Consider the following 18,474-nt stretch of genomic DNA (forward strand, 5'->3'; position numbering starts at 1 on the left):
TGGTAGAGACATTATGTTTTAATATGGCAAGTTACTGGAACTGCAAAAGCACCCCCCGCCCCCCGATAATCTGAAGATGATATTGGGGAAACTTGGTATACCACCTTATTGGGTGGATATCGGGGGCTTTGGAGATGCTCTTATACTTTGAAGGGGTGTCCTAATTTTTTTCTTTAGATATTTAAATCTTTTTTATGTGTATCCTGGTTTTTTTATACATGCCAGCTAGTGGTTGTTCGGAGGTGCACATGTCAAAGCGAAAATGGACAATCAATTTTCTGGAAAGGGATTTGTAGCATGCAGGTGCGGGGGTACGAAACCTCTTTTTCTCTGGCTTTCTTTTCTATCTTTTAAGCCAAATATCCAAATAAAATTTTGTATTCATATCCGTGTTTCTGATGAGGAGGGCTTTCAAATTAGATCAATTTTGAATACATCTTGGCGAGTTTTAAAAAACATCGTTAAGTTTCAACTTCTGAAACTTGATACAAGCTTCCGATAAAAACTTAAGTTTCAGAACTTGCGACTGATGACTTCTGAAACTTGGTATGAGTGGACGACAAAATCGAAAGTTTCAGAACCGCGACCGATAAAATCGTAAGTTTTAGAAGCTAAAATTTACAGCTTGTTGTGCACTCGCACTAGTAGAAAAAGAGGCTTCCATACGCCCCCATTAGTCCCCAAAATAATCGAACCGGGACTAAAGGGGTCTTTAGTCGCGGTTCGGGAGGAGACCCGCGACCAACTATCTGGGCCCAGCGCGCTCGGTCGACAGCTGGCGGACGGGAGGGGCTTTAGTCCCGGTTGGCCTGGCCAATCGGGACTAAAGGTCCTCAGGCTGGCCCGAAGGCCTTTAGTCGCGGTTGGCCAGACCAACCGGGACTAAAGGTTAGTCCTTTAGTCGCGGTTGGCCAGACCAACCGGTACTAAAGGGACCATCAAACTCTCCCCCCCCCTCGTGGACCGCCTTTTCAGTTTTAGAAAAACCAAAAGAAAATGATGGAAATGTCAAAAAAATAAAATAAAATAAGTTTCTCATGTGATATGTGGTCTAGTTGTTGGGAAAATTAACAAATATGAATTTCGACTTTATTTGCAAAATCTCTCTGGAATTTCTTAAAATGGGCATAACTTTTGCATACGAACTCGGATGAAAAAGTTTTTTATATGAAAAATCATCTACTCGAGAAGTTACATCCGAATTTAAACAGACCAATAAATCTCTCTGGAATCTCTCTGGAGTTTTCTTGGTTAAAACAGACCAATAAATGGTCGAGCGTGCCACAACGTGCAAACGGTGTCGAAAGTCATTCAAACTTGACATGGATGCCTCACAATGGCATGCCCACCTGCTTACAGAAGTTGAGATCATTTCAAAGATGTCCAAAAATGAACCATCTTCAACGAATGGTGTTTGGGTAGGCGACAAGGGTCTGGTTGAAAGCACGTTGTTTTTTGATATCTGCCAACTTGTTTGTATTTTCGACAAGTTTTGCATTTTTGTGGAGTTTTTGTGTGAAAAAAGGCCAATAAATGGCTAGGCGTAACGCAACGTGCAAACGGTATCGAAAGTCATTCAAACCTGACATGGATGCCTCATATGTCCGTGCAAGATTGTTGCAAGAAGTTGGGGTCATTTATCCATAGTGCAGAAAAACAACAGAGGAGAGGAGTATGTCACACTAGGCCAGACAGGTGCATCCGTGAGCATGTTGTTTTCCAGATTTGAATTCTTCTGTTATTTGCAATTTTTGTCATTATCTATCAACATGAAAATTTTCTTATGTCCTAATCATTTCTTGAAATTAGTCCACAATTTTGGAATTTCAAATTGTGCATGAAAATTTTACAAACTTGAACACTTTTTCCAAAATTCTTAACAAATTCCCAACAATAGATGAAAATTTTGAACACATATTGCAATCCACTTAATTTTATTTAATAATTTATCATTTTTTAAACACAAACATTTCTTAAATTTGTGAACAAAAAATCAAAAAACTGGAACATTTCTTGAAATTTTAGGTTTTTTTAAGTCATAGAAAATATTTGAAAACAAGAATATGTTTTGTTATTCCAAATAATAATTAATAATAAAGTTTTAAAAAGAGAAAAATGAATTATAAGAAAAAAAGAGAATAAAAACTAAATAATAGATAGAAAAAAATCGCTTAGGCCTCGGCCTTGGCCCGTCGGGTGCCTGTTGAACCGTTCCTAGCGTTACTTTTCTGTTTCTTTTTCGTTTTTTCCTGTTCCTCTTTTCCTTTTCACTCATTTTCCAATTTCTTTTTTACGTTTTCCTATTTTCTTTTTCTTTTTTATTGCCTTTCGTTTTCATTTTTCCTTTTTCCATGCTTACTTTATTTTCACCAATTTTTCAGAAATTCTAAATGATGTTTGCATTTTTTTCAAATTTGTTTAATTCTCTGAAACTATGTTCCTATTTTGAATTTTTGTTCAGAAATTCCAAGAAAAGTATAAAATTTCAAGACATGTTAGCTTCTTTTTAAAAAAATGTTTGAAATATAGAAAATACTCCCTCCGTCCCATAATATAAGAATGTTTTTGATACTAGTGTAGTGTCAAAAACGTTCTTAGGGACAGAGGGAGTAGAACCTAAAAAGTTGTTAACTTCTTTCAAAAAATTTCAAAAATTGAAAAAAAAACATATACTTCGAAATATCAAAAAAGTTTGAATTTTTTCTCACAAATTATAAAACTTTCGGAAATTTAAAAATTGTTACCTTTTCCAAATTATTTTCGCCAATTTATTAAAGGTGTAAGGTTTGCAAAGAAAGAAACTACAAATGCAAAAAAAGTTTAGCGAATTTCACAAAATGTTTGTGTTTTCAAAATTTTGTTCATAATCTAAAAAATGACCATGTTTTCAATTTTGTTCCTATTCTCAAAATATATTCACGTTGTCAAAAAATTGTTTGTAATTCCAAACTATTTGTGTTTTCAATTTTGTTTTTGTTTTTCGCAAAAATAGTTTTTTAGATTCTCAAAAAAATTCGGGTTTTCACAAAATTTAAAAAGTGTTCAGCTTTTGAAAACAATTTATAAATTATTTTAAAAAATTTGTTCTCAGAGTCGCTAGCGCCACTAATTCTTATAAATTTGCATAGGTCATTAGTCACTTGGACTTGCTAGCACCACCTGCTTTATTCTCCCTATAACATGTGTGTGCTCTGCGGTTTGATTCATGTGAGGTCTAGGGTTTGATTCCCGGGCATACTTTTTTTATTACGTTTACTTCGCCCCAAAGAGGTGTTCTTGCACAGCGTTGCCTATGGGTCGTCTCATATGTACAGGCTGCGTATCGGTGGGGGCATGGAGAGTTCTCCTCATTGATGTGTTTAGGGGGGGGGCGGGGGGTTGTGCCGAAGCAGAACCTAGGTAGCTCTTGGTTGATGAATCAAGAAGATGCTTACCTATTCATTTGTTCAAAACTGCCTGCGTGGATCGGTGGTATTGTAACTCCTGTCCGACGAACATCAAATTGCTCGAGCTGCTGTTGGAGGAGGAAGCATCGGCCAGGCCTCCACAGGAAGGCCTGTGGCGGCTAGAGTCGTGTGTGATATGCCCCTAGGTTAATTTTGTGGGATTGATTTGCGGCTAGGTTGATCGCTCATGTCAATGTGTGCGGGCCCACGCGAGGGAAATGGAAATTCCACTAATTCAGGGAATCACTGATTTACTTACCCGCTACTACACCTACACGTACATGCATGTTGCATCTAAATTAGTGCAGGATCATGCTTCACGGGCCAGACCAGGAGACAACATACACTATCCTTGTGGGATTCCATGGACATGTTGGTGGCATACCGGCATCTTACTCGGGCAATGCGGTGCGGAACGTTACCGCCAAGTCCACCACCGGCGATATCATGGGCAAGGGTTTAGGCTACAACCCCTTTTTTACAGGATCTGAGGACGATTGTGGCATGCAGCCACAATACAAAGCGAGGTTTAGTGATCTTCCAGCCCAACTTCGCGAGGGGGGTCATTCGGGCATGGATTTTATGCTTATGTGTATGAATACCGGAGTGGCTGGTTACTCAACCTAGTCCAACATTGCCACTGTGAATAATCAAACAAATAGACAAGCAATCCTCGAGTTCTGATGTCTCTCAAGCCTACGAGAATTGAGCTGCTAAAACATTTGGCCTTTGCTCGACGTTTTTGTCTCTCCTCTTCCATTCATTCCTCTGTTTTGAGTATTACATACTGTGGTAGCCAGCACCATGTTTGCTCTACACTACCTTTTATAGCACGGTTTCAGTACCATGTCGCGTGTACAACAAAGTTTATTATTTCTCTACCGTGGTCATGGACGGGGCAGCCAGCGAGCATGTGACACATCTGAGAAAAGATAAAGAGAATAGAGATGCCATCATTTAAGAGTACTCGCTAGTAATAGTTACTCTGCAAATGTAACATGTGCATGTTCACTAGTAGAAAAAGGATAATCTGTCCCGGTTGGTAAGGGCCTTTTGTCCCGGTTGTTGAACCGGGACTAAAGGGTCGTTACTAATGCCCTAGCCCTTTAGTCCCGGTTCTTACACGAACCGGGACAGATGGGCCTCCACGTGGCCGCTGCGGCCAGCCCAGGTAGGAGGGCCTTTGGTCCCGGTTGGTGACACCAACCGGGACCAAAAGGCATCCACGCGTTAGCATTTCAGTGGCTGGGGTTTTTTTGTTTTTTTTAAGGGGGGAGGGTTTAGGGGGTAATTTAGGGTGTGTAAGCTAGCTAACAGAGATATATAATAACTGATATATAATAACTCTTCATGCCCGCATCATGCATCATCATAATAACAAGTCCTACTAATCATCATCATACAACTTCTACTCGTTATTAATAACAAGTCATACGATCATCATCCTCATAGTCATCGAACCAACCCTACTTAATTGTTCTTAGCACATGATCATCAGTATTAGGTAGGACCTAAATACCCTCTTTAAGGTAAAATAGCATAAAACAATATAGACCCCGACTCTCCATTATGGAGAATGGAGATCATCCTGTGTCCAATTTTTGCGCTTCGTTTCCTTTTGCTTCCAAGAACCTCCTTGCGACTGTCCATACATTTTTTCCATTCTTTAATTTTCATGTCTCCACTTCTTTTAGAAATCCGGTATGGACAGTTGAGATTCGTAGGATGACCTGGTTGTATGTTCAAAACATCAAGACTACCATTCTGATACATCAAATGAGGCACACAATCCTCTGGGATTATCTGTTGAAAAACATAGTAATAACTTCATAGTTAGCAATGATGTACTAGTTTTAGAAGTATGCAAAAGATGCACGGATGTCGTAATAGTAAGAAATCTTACCAGGGTATCTCCATAGTAGTTAGCGTAGTTCAACACGTGCACTAGTGGCACGTATTGACCATAATGTGGAGGAGTTTTACAATAGATATTGTAATTCTCAAGATCAGTACAAAATCCGACCAGATGAGTTTTCTCCTTATAAGTTAACTCAGAGCAATCGGTGTAGTAGGTTTTGTCTACCATGTTCTGCACATTGTTTGAACAATCAAAATAAGCTGTCAATGAAAATAAGCTGTCAACTATTTTGAAATGAACAATATAAATTAGCTAATAACTATGTTTGAGAAACTCACATAGCGGTAGAATTGGAGGCGTATCAACAAGGACCCAAATGTCCATATTGTCTTGCTCGATGTCAGGATCACCAAGATCCATGGTGACAAGCATACCCTATTCAAAACCATACATCTTGCAAAATGCTTCCCAATTTTTGCAACCAAAATGGGTTACGCTCTCAGAATTATACAGATTTACTTCAAAATCTATATCATGATGGGTCCTTAGGTGAATTTTCTTTGTTTCCATACTTTCATGGTCTTCAAAACCAATCCTCTCCAAGACGTAGCGTCTTGCATGGCATGGGATAAGCTAGTCGAATTGTAAAAGATGAAAAGTACACGTTGAAATAGTTGAAGTCGTGCTTAATTACGAAAAAATAACACTTGTCGTCGTTGCGTACCGTTTCAACATCGAAGGTCTCCTCCAGCTTAATACTGAAGCGCCGATCTTCGTCCAGGTGAGGCCTGTCGCACAGACCTCGGTCGTCGTGGCACCAGTTGCACTCCCACGGGAGACTTTCGTCGTCCGAGTACGACATTTCCTATGTTCATAATTCAAATATTAAATGTCTACAATTAAATATATGCACTAAAAAACCTAAGTTAGATCATTATTATTCATCACGGGTTGAGTATCGGTTTGTCGAGTCTTTTCTTGAAAACTCTCAGCTCACGTGGTGTATACATTCGACCGTTGGTGATGGTCGCTCCTGCTTTCATCCCCGAGTGCATTACACCAAAATGTCTAGCACACGGGAAGGAAGGAGAAGCGACCCCCACGACTACAGTCGGGATTCTTCGTCCTCTCATATATATATATATATATATATATATATATATATATATATATATATATATATATATATATATATATATATATATATATATATATATATATATGGTGGAACTCTCCCTCACCGATTCCTCTCAGACATTTGCGACCGTCGGTGATGGTAGCTCTTTCCTTTCGTTCCCGAGTGCATTACACCAAATTGTCTAGCACACGGGAATGAAGGAGAAGCTACCCCCACGACAACAGTCGGGATTGTTCGTCCTCTCATATATGGTGGAGACTCAATAGACTTAAAGTCAACCCGAAATATCGTTTAATTATCTTTCTAAAACCGGTTCGTGGCTGGTCTCACCTCGAGGTCGGAGGGGGTCGGTGATGGGGACGACGGCGGGGATGATGGAGGGGGGCTCCAAGATTTCTGCGAAAACAAAAACCCTATAAGCTATCAACTAATCATATGCATACGCCTTGCATAGTGCTCTCTAATTTTAGCATTCAAAGTAGGAGTAGTTTTCCAATTTGAGCATTCAATAAGCAAAATCAAATCACAAAATAAAGTAGTATTCAAATTAGGATGCATTCAATTATAAGCAAAACTACATCATCTCCATGCGTCCGTACATCGTTGAATATTATCACTAATACACCTCGAATACTATCATACATATAGCATCGCTAGTACAGCTAGAACCGTAGCGCCCGACGGGTATCGGCGCGGGCGGTGGATACCTAAAGAGAAGGAACCATCACAGGATCATAGCTCCAGTGAGATCCCTGAAGAACCTGCCAGGTATTGTCGAACCTGCACTCCAACGCAACCATGTAGCGATGGACGTGCTCGTCCTCCTCGCTGACACGATGACGTACCACCTCCGCGGTGTCCGGAAGCCTCGGCCCATCACTGGCCCACGCGACCGCCACCAAACAAGGATCGGGTCAATGACGGGCTGGCTCCTCACCAACCTACGCCCCCCGGAAGGTAGCACCTCCCAAAACCAGCCCGGTGGAGCCCAGTCCCGGACATGGCCCCTCTGATCAAGCCGGCCTCCTCCGCCGAGTCGACGACGAGGATGCGGGATTGGCATCGTCGACGTCGATGCGGGAATAATTGCTTTAAATAAAAAAATAAACTAGTTCTATTAATTTTCTTGCTAAAAATAAACTACTTCTATAGTAAATAAACTAGTTTTATTAAATCAACTAGTTCAACTACTAAGCACTTACTATAAATAGAATAAAGTAGTACTTACTAAAAATAAACTAGTTTAACTAGTTCTATTATTTTTCTAACTAATTCTATTAAACACTTTCTCTTCTTATTCTATGAACAAAATTACAACAAAAAAATCATAAAAATTCTATGAACAAGATAAAAATTCTATGAACAAAATTACAACAGAAAAAAATTATAAAAATTCTATGAAAAAAATCGACATATTCTTTGCATATATATGAACACACAAACATTTGCATATTCAACAATAATATCACAAAAAAATCTATGAACAGAAAAAAATTCTAACTTTTGCATATTCATTTATGAACAAATTACAACAACTCAATTAACTACACATCTAAATCAACTACACATCTAAATTAGAAAAATTCATATGAGCTCACTAAGGGGGCGACGATCGACGAGGAGGCAGGGCACGGGGGCGACGGTGAGGGGCGCGGCCACGGGCGACGAGGAGGCAGGGGGCGGCGGGGGCGACGGTGAGGGGCGCGGGGATGGGTGACGAGGAGGCAGGGGGCGGAGGTGAGGGGCGCGGCGGCGGGCGACGAGGAGGCAGGGGGGCGCGGGGCGGCGACGGCGTCTGAGCGGCGCGGGACGGCGTTGGAGGCAGGGCGACGACGGCGACGACGAGGCGCAGAGGGGCAGCCTGGCGGCGTCGTCGGGGCGGGGAAGACGAACTGAATGAAAAATTTCACAAGTGCTAGTTATATAGACGAAGCATTGGTTCCGGTTCGTGACAGCAACCGAGACGAATGCGACCTTTAGTCCTGGTTGGTGGCACCAACCGGGACTAAAGGGGGGCATTGGTACCGGTTAGTGCCACGAACCGGTACCAATGCACACCTTTAGTCTCGGTTGGTGCCACCAACCGGACCAAAGGCCTTGTGCTGCTGCGCCCGTGTCGAAAGTTTAGTCCCACCTCGCTAGTTGAGAGGGGCGTGCTGTGGTTTATAAGCCCCAGTGCCGCACCCCGCTCGAGCTCCTCTCCATTGCAGGCTTACGGGCCTAATTGTCACTGCTATGCCTGATGGGCTTACTGGGCCTTCTACGGGCCTGAATCCTGGCCCATCGATGGGTTTCTAGTTGTATTCAGGCCGTGGTGGCCCAGTAGGTGGCATATTTTTTATTTTTTGCCTCTTCTTTGTTTACTTTTTTTCTTTATTTATTTTGTTTTGTTTCTACTTACAACAAAAAACTTATTTATTTTATTTTATTTTGTTTCTAATTACTTATTTATTTTACTTTATGATAATTCTTTTTGCTATTAAAGTTTCTAACAAAAAAAGTTCTTTATGAAAATTCTTTTTGCTTTTTAATGATTTTGAAGCGAAAATACTTCGATAATTTTAGTTGCATCAATTTTATATAATTTTAGTTTCAATAATACTAGAGGTTTCTTATAATGTTTTGAACAGAAAATACTTTGTTAATTTTAGTTTCATAAATTTTATTAAAGTTTATTTTATTTTGTTTCTACCTATATATTTTAATAAAGTTTATATTATTTTGTTTCTAATTACTTATTTATTTTATTTGTTATTTTTCATGCACCATTTTTCATGCATTTACTGATTATTTTGAGCTATAAGACCCTAAAATTGAAAAGCATTTCAAATGAACTCTGAAAAGGTTGAAAGTTGGCATGATATCATCATTTCATCCACATAGCATGTGCAAGAAAGTTGAGAGGGTTACGGCAAAAACTGGATGCACTTCGTGTACAAAACGGACAATCCCTTTCAAAGTATCAGGAATTCATACGGAAACTCGTCTGTTACAAAGGGATTTCATTTTTTAAAACCTAGTTGAACTCCTCACTTTTTGTGTGTTCAAAATGCACCATTCAAAGCCACATCATCATTTTTCAATCCTTTCTGACTTCATTTGTTATTTTTCATGCATTTACTAATTATTTTGAGCTATAAGACCCTAAAATTGAAAAACATTTCAAATGAACCTGAAATTGAAAAACCCTAGAAATGTACTCTGAAAAGGTTGAAATTTGGCATGGTATGATCATTTCACCCACATAGCATGTGCTAAAAAGTTGTGAGGGTCCCGGCAAAAGCTGGATGCACTTCGTGAACAAAATGGACAATCTCTTTTGAGGTATCAGGGTTTCGGAGGAAAACTCATCTGTTACAAAGGGATTTCATTTTCTTGAACTTATTTGAACTCCAGACTTTTTGTGTGTTCAAAATGCACCATTCAAAGACACATCATCAATTTTCAACCCTTTCTGACTTCATTTGTTATTTTTCATGCAGTAACGGATTGTTTTGAGCTAAATGACCCTGAAATTGAAAAGCCCTACAAATGAGCTCTGAAAAGGTTGAAAGTTGGCATGGTATCATCATTTCACCCACTAGCATGTGCTAAAAAGTTGAGAGGGTTACGGCAAAAGCTGGATGCACTTCGTGAACAAAATGGACAATCTTTTTCAAAGTATCAGGGTTTCGGACGAAAACTCATCTGTTACAAAGGGATTTCATTTTCTTGAACTTATTTGAACTCTAGACTTTTTGTGTGTTCAAAATGAACCATTCAAAGCAGAGACTGATTTTGAATGGTGCATATTCAACACACAAAAAGTCTGTAAACATCGCCAACCCCAACATAAAAAAATGAGCATAGATGCGCCTATAGAGAGAATTCAACCTAAATTCATAATAAATTTAGATGAATTTCAAAGAAATTTACTCTGAATTTAGGTCAATTTCCCTGTATAAGGGCATCTCTTTTCACTTTGAGAGGAGCTCAACAAGCAGAGAGGGACGGGCCTATAAACCGGTGTGAGCGCCCTTTGGTTGGCGAGGTGGGACTAAACTCTGACCGCAACGAGGACCAACCCTTTAGTCCTGGTTTGTGGCACAAACTGAGACTAATGGTCATGGGCCAGGGGGGAGGCGCATTGGTCCCGGTTCGTGCGTGGAACCGGGACCAAAAGGTCCAGACGAACCGGGACCAATGGCCCACGTGGCCCGGCCGGCCCCCTGGGCTCACGAACCGGGACAGTTGCCTCCTTTGGTCCCGGTTCGTGAGCGAACCAGGATTAATGGTATTACGAGGGCTGAACCAATGCCCTGTTTTCTACTAGTGGTTCAGCTATATCTCTTAGGGCCTAACGTGCCTCCACACCATTTGATTTGTTGGAGGTGCCCATAATTATTATAGCCACAATATTTACATAGATATTTCTGAATGTCAATTTTGTTCTCTATATAAATGTGCTTCCAGGAGAAAAGACATTTGAAAAAAAATAATGAACTAGCACCTTGGCCCTTGTAATTGTGAGGTCATACTTTATGTGTTAAAAATGTCTGAAAAATAAATTTATGATTTCATAAATATTCATATTATGCCACGGCCCATTACCACCACAACGGCAACCACTATTGACTATGACATCGACGTCGACGTCAACATGCATGACCCACACAATGTGTTTGGCGAAATGCCCTCAAGGTTTGTAAATTTTATTTTCTCTCTTTTGTTGTTGCTTTACATAATGCAAAGTGACGGTGATTTTTTTTGTGATTATAGTTTTATGCGTTTCAGCGATTGTAGGCATAAATTGGTGTAGTTTTCTTTAGCAACACATTTGTGTACATGCAATCCATCAACATAGATGTTATCTCCTTGTCCAACCATTCTTGTTGATAAAGATGTCGTTGAGGTTATCCCTAATCCTTGTACAAGACAAAATGGGTAAGGTGAGGTACGAGGGGAACTAGACCGACGGCAGCTAGTGATCCCCCCTCGATCGCTTGCGAGAGCGACGAGGGAGGGGATGGGAAGGGGCTTTCCTTAGTGCCAGGTGGCCAGCTTCTACACTCCCTGACTCGAGGCATCATCTCTAATTTGACACTGAGTAAGTCAATGAGGAAGATGAGGAGCATGACCAAAGTACCACTTAAAGCTCAATGACGCCCACCAAAAGAAGCCTCTGGGGAGGAAGAAATAAAACGAAAGGTGAAGAAAGAAGGATATGGTGTTGCGTTCCATACCACAGTCTAAGAGATGATTGCACAAAGAGGGAGATGTGCTGGGAGGAATCAAGACAAGGTATTAAAGTGGTTGGAGGTCAAGGCCATGGTGGAGCATAAGATGGCGTATGAGGAGCGTAAGGTGGCGATAGAAGAGAAGAGGTTGAGGAACCTGGGAGAGAAGGTGTTTGCGAAGAATATGCAGCAAGAATACAAAATTCATGTTCGTGGACAGCATCGGGCCGAATGAAACACGTTGAGTATATGTGGAATCAATGCATGTGCAAGCATCAAGGATGTGAGGGAGTCGGATTGGAGATGGGAGTGCTGATGCTCTATGCTTGAGCCCTATGTTTAAAGTCTGAGTTTGAATTTGGAAATTGCGGATTTGAAATGATGTTGAATTGTTTGTGGTAGAGACATTATGTTTTGATATGGCAAGTTACTGGAACTGCAAAAGCACCCCCCGCCCCCCGATAATCTGAAGATGATATTGGGGAAACTTAGTATACCACCTTATTGGGTGGATATCGGGGGCTTTGGAGATGCTCTTATACTTTGAAGGGGTGTCCTAATTTTGTTCTTTAGATATTTAAATCTTTTTTATGTGTATCCTGGTTTTTTTATACATGCCAGCTAGTGGTTGTTCGGAGGTGCACATGTCAAAGCGAAAATGGACAATCAATTTTCTGGAAAGGGATTTGTAGCATGCAGGTGCGGGGGTACGAAACCTCTTTTTCTCTGGCTTTCTTTTCTATCTTTTAAGCCAAATATCCAAATAAAATTTTGTATTCATATCCGTGTTTCTGATGAGGAGGGCTTTCAAATTAGATCAATTTTGAATACATCTTGGCGAGTTTTAAAAAACATCGTTAAGTTTCAACTTCTGAAACTTGATACAAGCTTCTGATAAAAACTTAAGTTTCAGAACTTGCGACTGATGACTTCTGAAACTTGGTATGAGTGGACGACAAAATCGAAAGTTTCAGAACCGCGACCGATAAAATCGTAAGTTTTAGAAGCTAAAATTTACAGCTTGTTGTGCACTCGCACTAGTAGAAAAAGAGGCTTCCATACGCCCCCATTAGTCCCCAAAATAATCGAACCGGGACTAAAGGGGTCTTTAGTCGCGGTTCGGGAGGAGACCCGCGACCAACTATCTGGGCCCAGCGCGCTCGGTCGACAGCTGGCGGACGGGAGGGGCTTTAGTCCTGGTTGGCCTGGCCAACCGGGACTAAAGGTCCTCAGGCTGGCCCGAAGGCCTTTAGTCGCGGTTGGCCAGACCAACCGGGACTAAAGGTTAGTCCTTTAGTCGCGGTTGGCCAGACCAACCGGGACTAAAGGTTAGTCCTTTAGTCGCGGTTGGCCAGACCAACCGGGACTAAAGGTTAGTCCTTTAGTCGCGGTTGGCCAGACCAACCGGTACTAAAGGGCCCATCAACCCCCCCCCCCCCCCGGAGCGCCTTTTCAGTTTTAGAAAAACCAAAAAAAATGATGGAAATGTCAAAAAAATAAAATAAAATAAGTTTCTCATGTGATATGTGGTCTAGTTGTTGGGAAAATTAACAAATATGAATTTCGACTTTATTTGCAAAATCTCTCTGGAATTTCTTAAAATGGGCATAACTTTTGCATACGAACTCGGATGAAAAAGTTTTTATATGAAAAATCATCTACTCGAGAAGTTACATCCGAATTTAAACAGACCAATAAATCTCTCTGGAGTTTTCTTGGTTAAAACAGACCAATAAATGGTCGAGCGTGCCACAACATGCAAACGCTGTCGAAAGTCATTCAAACTTGACATGGATGCCTCACAATGGCATGCCCACCTGCTTACAGAAGTTGAGATCATTTCAAAGATGTCCAAAAATGAACCATCTTCAACGAATGGTGTTTGGGTAGGCGACAAGGGTCTGGTTGAAAGCACGTTGTTTTTTGATATCTGCCAACTTGTTTGTATTTTCGACAAGTTTTGCATTTTTGTGGAGTTTTTGTGTGAAAAAGGCCAATAAATGGCTAGGCGTAACGCAACGTGCAAACGGTATCGAAAGTCATTCAAACCTGACATGGATGCCTCATATGTCCGTGCAAGATTGTTGCAAGAAGTTGGGGTCATTTATCCATAGTGCAGAAAAACAACAGAGGAGAGGAGTATGTCACACTAGGCCAGACAGGTGCATCCGTGAGCATGTTGTTTTCCAGATTTGAATTCTTCTGTTATTTGCAATTTTTGTCATTATCTATCAACATGAAAATTTTCTTATGTCCTAATCATTTCTTGAAATTAGTCCACAATTTTGGAATTTCAAATTGTGCATGAAAATTTTACAAACTTGAACACTTTTTCCAAAATTCTTAACAAATTCCCAACAATAGATGAAAATTTTGAACACATATTGCAATCCACTTAATTTTATTTAATAATTTATCATTTTTTTAAACACAAACATTTCTTAAATTTGTGAACAAAAAATCAAAAAACTGGAACATTTCTTGAAATTTTAGGTTTTTTTAAGTCATAGAAAATATTTGAAAACAAGAATATGTTTTGTTATTCCAAATAATAATAAATAATAAATTTTTAAAAAGAGAAAAATGAATTATAAGAAAAAAAGAGAATAAAAACTAAATAATAGATAGAAAAAAATCGCTTAGGCCTCGGCCTTGGCCCGTCGGGTGCCTGTTGAACCGTTCCTAGCGTTACTTTTCTGTTTCTTTTTCGTTTTTTCCTGTTCCTCTTTTCCTTTTCTCTCATTTTTCCAATTTCTTTTTTACGTTTTCCTATTTTATTTTTCTTTTTTATTGCCTTTCGTTTTCATTTTTCCTTTTTTCATGCCTACTTTATTTTCACCAATTTTTCAGAAATTCTAAATGATGTTTGCATTTTTTTCAAATTTGTTTAATTCTCTAAAACTATGTTCCTATTTTGAAATTTTGTTCAGAAATTCCAAGAAAAGTATAAAATTTCAAGACATGTTAGCTTCTTTTTAAAAAAATGTCTGAAATATAGAAAATACTCCCTCCGTCCCATAATATAAGAATGTTTTTGATACTAGTGTAGTGTCAAAAACGTTCTTATATTATGGGACAGAGGGAGTAGAACCTAAAAAGTTGTTAACTTTTTTCAAAAAAGTTCAAAAATTGAAAAAAAACATATACTTCGAAATATCAAAAAAGTTTGAATTTTTTCTCACAAATTAAAAAACTTTCGGAAATTTAAAAATTGTTACCTTTTCCAAATTATTTTCGCCAATTTATTAAAGGTGTAAGGTTTGCAAAGAAAGAAACTACAAATGCAAAAAAAGTTTAGCGAATTTCACAAAATGTTTGTGTTTTCAAAATTTTGTTCAAAATCTAAAAAATGACCATGTTTTCAATTTTGTTCCTATTCTCAAAATATATTCACGTTGTCAAAAAATTGTTTGTATTCCAAACTATTTGCGTTTTCAATTTTGTTTTTGTTTTTCGCAAAAATAGTTTTTTAGATTCTCAAAAAAATTCGGGTTTTCACAAAATTTAAAAAGTGTTCAGCTTTTGAAAACAATTTATAAATTATTTTAAAAAATTTGTTCTCAGAGTCGCTAGCGCCACTAATTCTTATAAATTTGCATAGGTCATTAGTCACTTGGACTTGCTAGCACCACCTGCTTTATTCTCCCTATAACATGTGTGTGCTCTGCGGTTTGATTCATGTGAGGTCTAGGGTCTGATTCGCGGGCATACTTTTTTTATTACGTTTACTTCGCCCCAAAGAGGTGTTCTTGCACAACGTTGCCTATGGATCGACTCATATGTACAGGCTGCGTATCGGCGGGGGCATGGAGAGTTCTCCTCATTGATGTGTTTAGGGGGGGGGGGCGGGGGGTTGTGCCGAAGGAGAACCTAGGTAGCTCTTGGTTGATGAATCAAGAAGATGCTTACCTATTCATTTGTTCAAAACTGCCTGCGTGGATCGGTGGTATTGTAACTCCTGTCCGACGAACATCAAATTGCTCGAGCTGCTGTTGGAGGAGGAAGCATCGGTCAGGCCTCCACAGGAGGGCCTGTGGCGGCTAGCGTCGTGTGTGATATGCCCCTAGGTTAATTTTGTGGGATTGATTTGCGGCTAGGTTGATCGCTCATGTCAATGTGTGCGGGCCCACGCGAGGGAAATGGAAATTCCACTAATTCAGGGAATCACTGATTTACTTACCCGCTACTACACCTACACGTGCATGCATGTTGCATCTAAATTAGTGCAGGATCATGGTTCACGGGCCAGACCAGGAGACAACATACACTGTCCTTGTGGGATTCCATGGACATGTTGGTGGCATACCGGCATCTTACTCGGGCAATGCGGTGCGGAACGTTACCGCCAAGTCCACCACCGGCGATATCATGGGCAAGGGTTTAGGCTACAACCCCTTTTTTTACAGGATCTGAGGACAATTGTGGCACGCAGCCACAATACAAAGCGAGGTTTAGTGATCTTCCAGCCCAACCTCGCGAGGGGGGTTCATTCGGGCATGGATTTTATGCTTATGTGTATGAATACCGGAGTGGCTGGTTACTCAACCTAGTCCAACATTGCCACTGTGAATAATCAAACAAATAGACAAGCAATCCTCGAGTTTCTGATGTCTCTCAAGCCTACGAGAATTGAGCTGCTAAAACATTTGGCCTTTGCTCGACGTTTTTGTCTCTCCTCTTCCATTCATTCCTCTGTTTTGAGTATTACATACTGTGGTAGCCAGCACCATGTTTGCTCTACACTACCTTTTATAGCACGGTTTCGGTACCATGTCGCGTGTACAACAAAGTTTATTATTTCTCTACCGTGGTCATGGACTGGGCAGCCAGCGAGCATGTGACACATCTGAGAAAAGATAAAGAGAATAGAGATGCCATCATTTAAGAGTACTCTCTAGTAATAGTTACTCTTCAAATCTAACATGTGCATGTTCACTAGTAGAAAAAGGATAATCTGTCCCGGTTGGTAAGGGCCTTTTGTCACAATCTCTTTTGAGGTATCAGGGTTTCGGAGGAAAACTCATCTGTTACAAAGGGATTTCATTTTCTTGAACTTATTTGAACTCCAGACTTTTTGTGTGTTCAAAATGCACCATTCAAAGACACATCATCAATTTTCAACCCTTTGTGACTTCATTTGTTATTTTTCATGCAGTAACGGATTGTATTGAGCTAAATGACCCTGAAATTGAAAAGCCCTACAAATGAGCTCTGAAAAGGTTGAAAGTTGGCATGGTATCATCATTTCACCCACTAGCATGTGCTAAAAAGTTGAGAGGGTTACGGCAAAAGCTGGATGCACTTCGTGAACAAAATGGACAATCTCTTTCAAAGTATCAGGGTTTCGGACGAAAACTCATCTGTTACAAAGGGATTTCATTTTCTTGAACTTATTTGAACTCCAGACTTTTTGTGTGTTCAAAATGAACCATTCAAAGCAGAGACTGATTTTGAATGGTGCATATTCAACACACAAAAAGTCTGTAAACATCGCCAACCCCAACATAAAAAAATGAGCATAGATGCGCCTATAGAGAGAATTCAACCTAAATTCATAATAAATTTATATGAATTTCAAAGAAATTTACTCTGAATTTAGGTCAATTTCCCTGTATAAGGGCATCTCTTTTCACTTTGAGAGGAGCTCAACAAGCAGAGAGGGACGAGCTTATAAACCGGTGTGAGCGCCCTTTGGTTGGCGAGGTGGGACTAAACTCTGACCGCAACGAGGACCAACCCTTTAGTCCTGGTTTGTGGCACAAACTGAGACTAATGGTCATGGGCCAAGGGCGAGGCGCATTGGTCCCGGTTCGTGCGTGGAACCGGGACCAAAAGGTCCAGACGAACCGGGACCAATGGCCCACGTGGCCCGGCCGGCCCCCTGGGCTCACGAACCGGGACAGTTGCCTCCTTTGGTCCCGGTTCGTGAGCGAACCAGGATTAATGGTATTACGAGGGCTGAACCAATGCCCTGTTTTCTACTAGTGGTTCAGCTATATCTCTTACGGCCTAACGTGCCTCCACACCATTTGATTTGTTGGAGGTGCCCATAATTATTATAGCCACAATATTTACATAGATATTTCTGAATGTCAATTTTGTTCTCTATATAAATGTGCTTCCAGGAGAAAAGACATTTGAAAAAAAATAATGAACTAGCACCTTGGCCCTTGTAATTGTGAGGTCATACTTTATGTGTTAAAAATGTCTGAAAAATAAATTTATGATTTCATAAATATTCATATTATGCCACGGCCCATTACCACCACAACGGCAACCACTATTGACTATGACATCGACGTCGACGTCAACATGCATGACCCACACAATGTGTTTGGCGAAATGCCCTCAAGGTTTGTAAATTTTATTTTCTCTCTTTTGTTGTTGCTTTACATAATGCAAAGTGACGGTGATTTTTTTTGTGATTATAGTTTTATGCGTTTCAGCGATTGTAGGCATAAATTGGTGTAGTTTTCTTTAGCAACACATTTGTGTACATGCAATCCATCAACATAGATGTTATCTCCTTGTCCAACCATTCTTGTTGATAAAGATGTCGTTGAGGTTATCCCTAATCCTTGTACAAGACAAAATGGGTAAGGTGAGGTACGAGGGGAACTAGACCGACGGCAGCTAGTGATCCCCCCTCGATCGCTTGCGAGAGCGACGAGGGAGGGGATGGGAAGGGGCTTTCCTTAGTGCCAGGTGGCCAGCTTCTACACTCCCTGACTCGAGGCATCATCTCTAGTTTGACACTGAGTAAGTCAATGAGGAAGATGAGGAGCATGACCAAAGTACCACTTAAAGCTCAATGAC

This window comes from Aegilops tauschii, chromosome 5, assembly GCF_002575655.3.
Source record: "Aegilops tauschii subsp. strangulata cultivar AL8/78 chromosome 5, Aet v6.0, whole genome shotgun sequence".
Lineage (NCBI taxonomy): Eukaryota > Viridiplantae > Streptophyta > Magnoliopsida > Poales > Poaceae > Aegilops > Aegilops tauschii.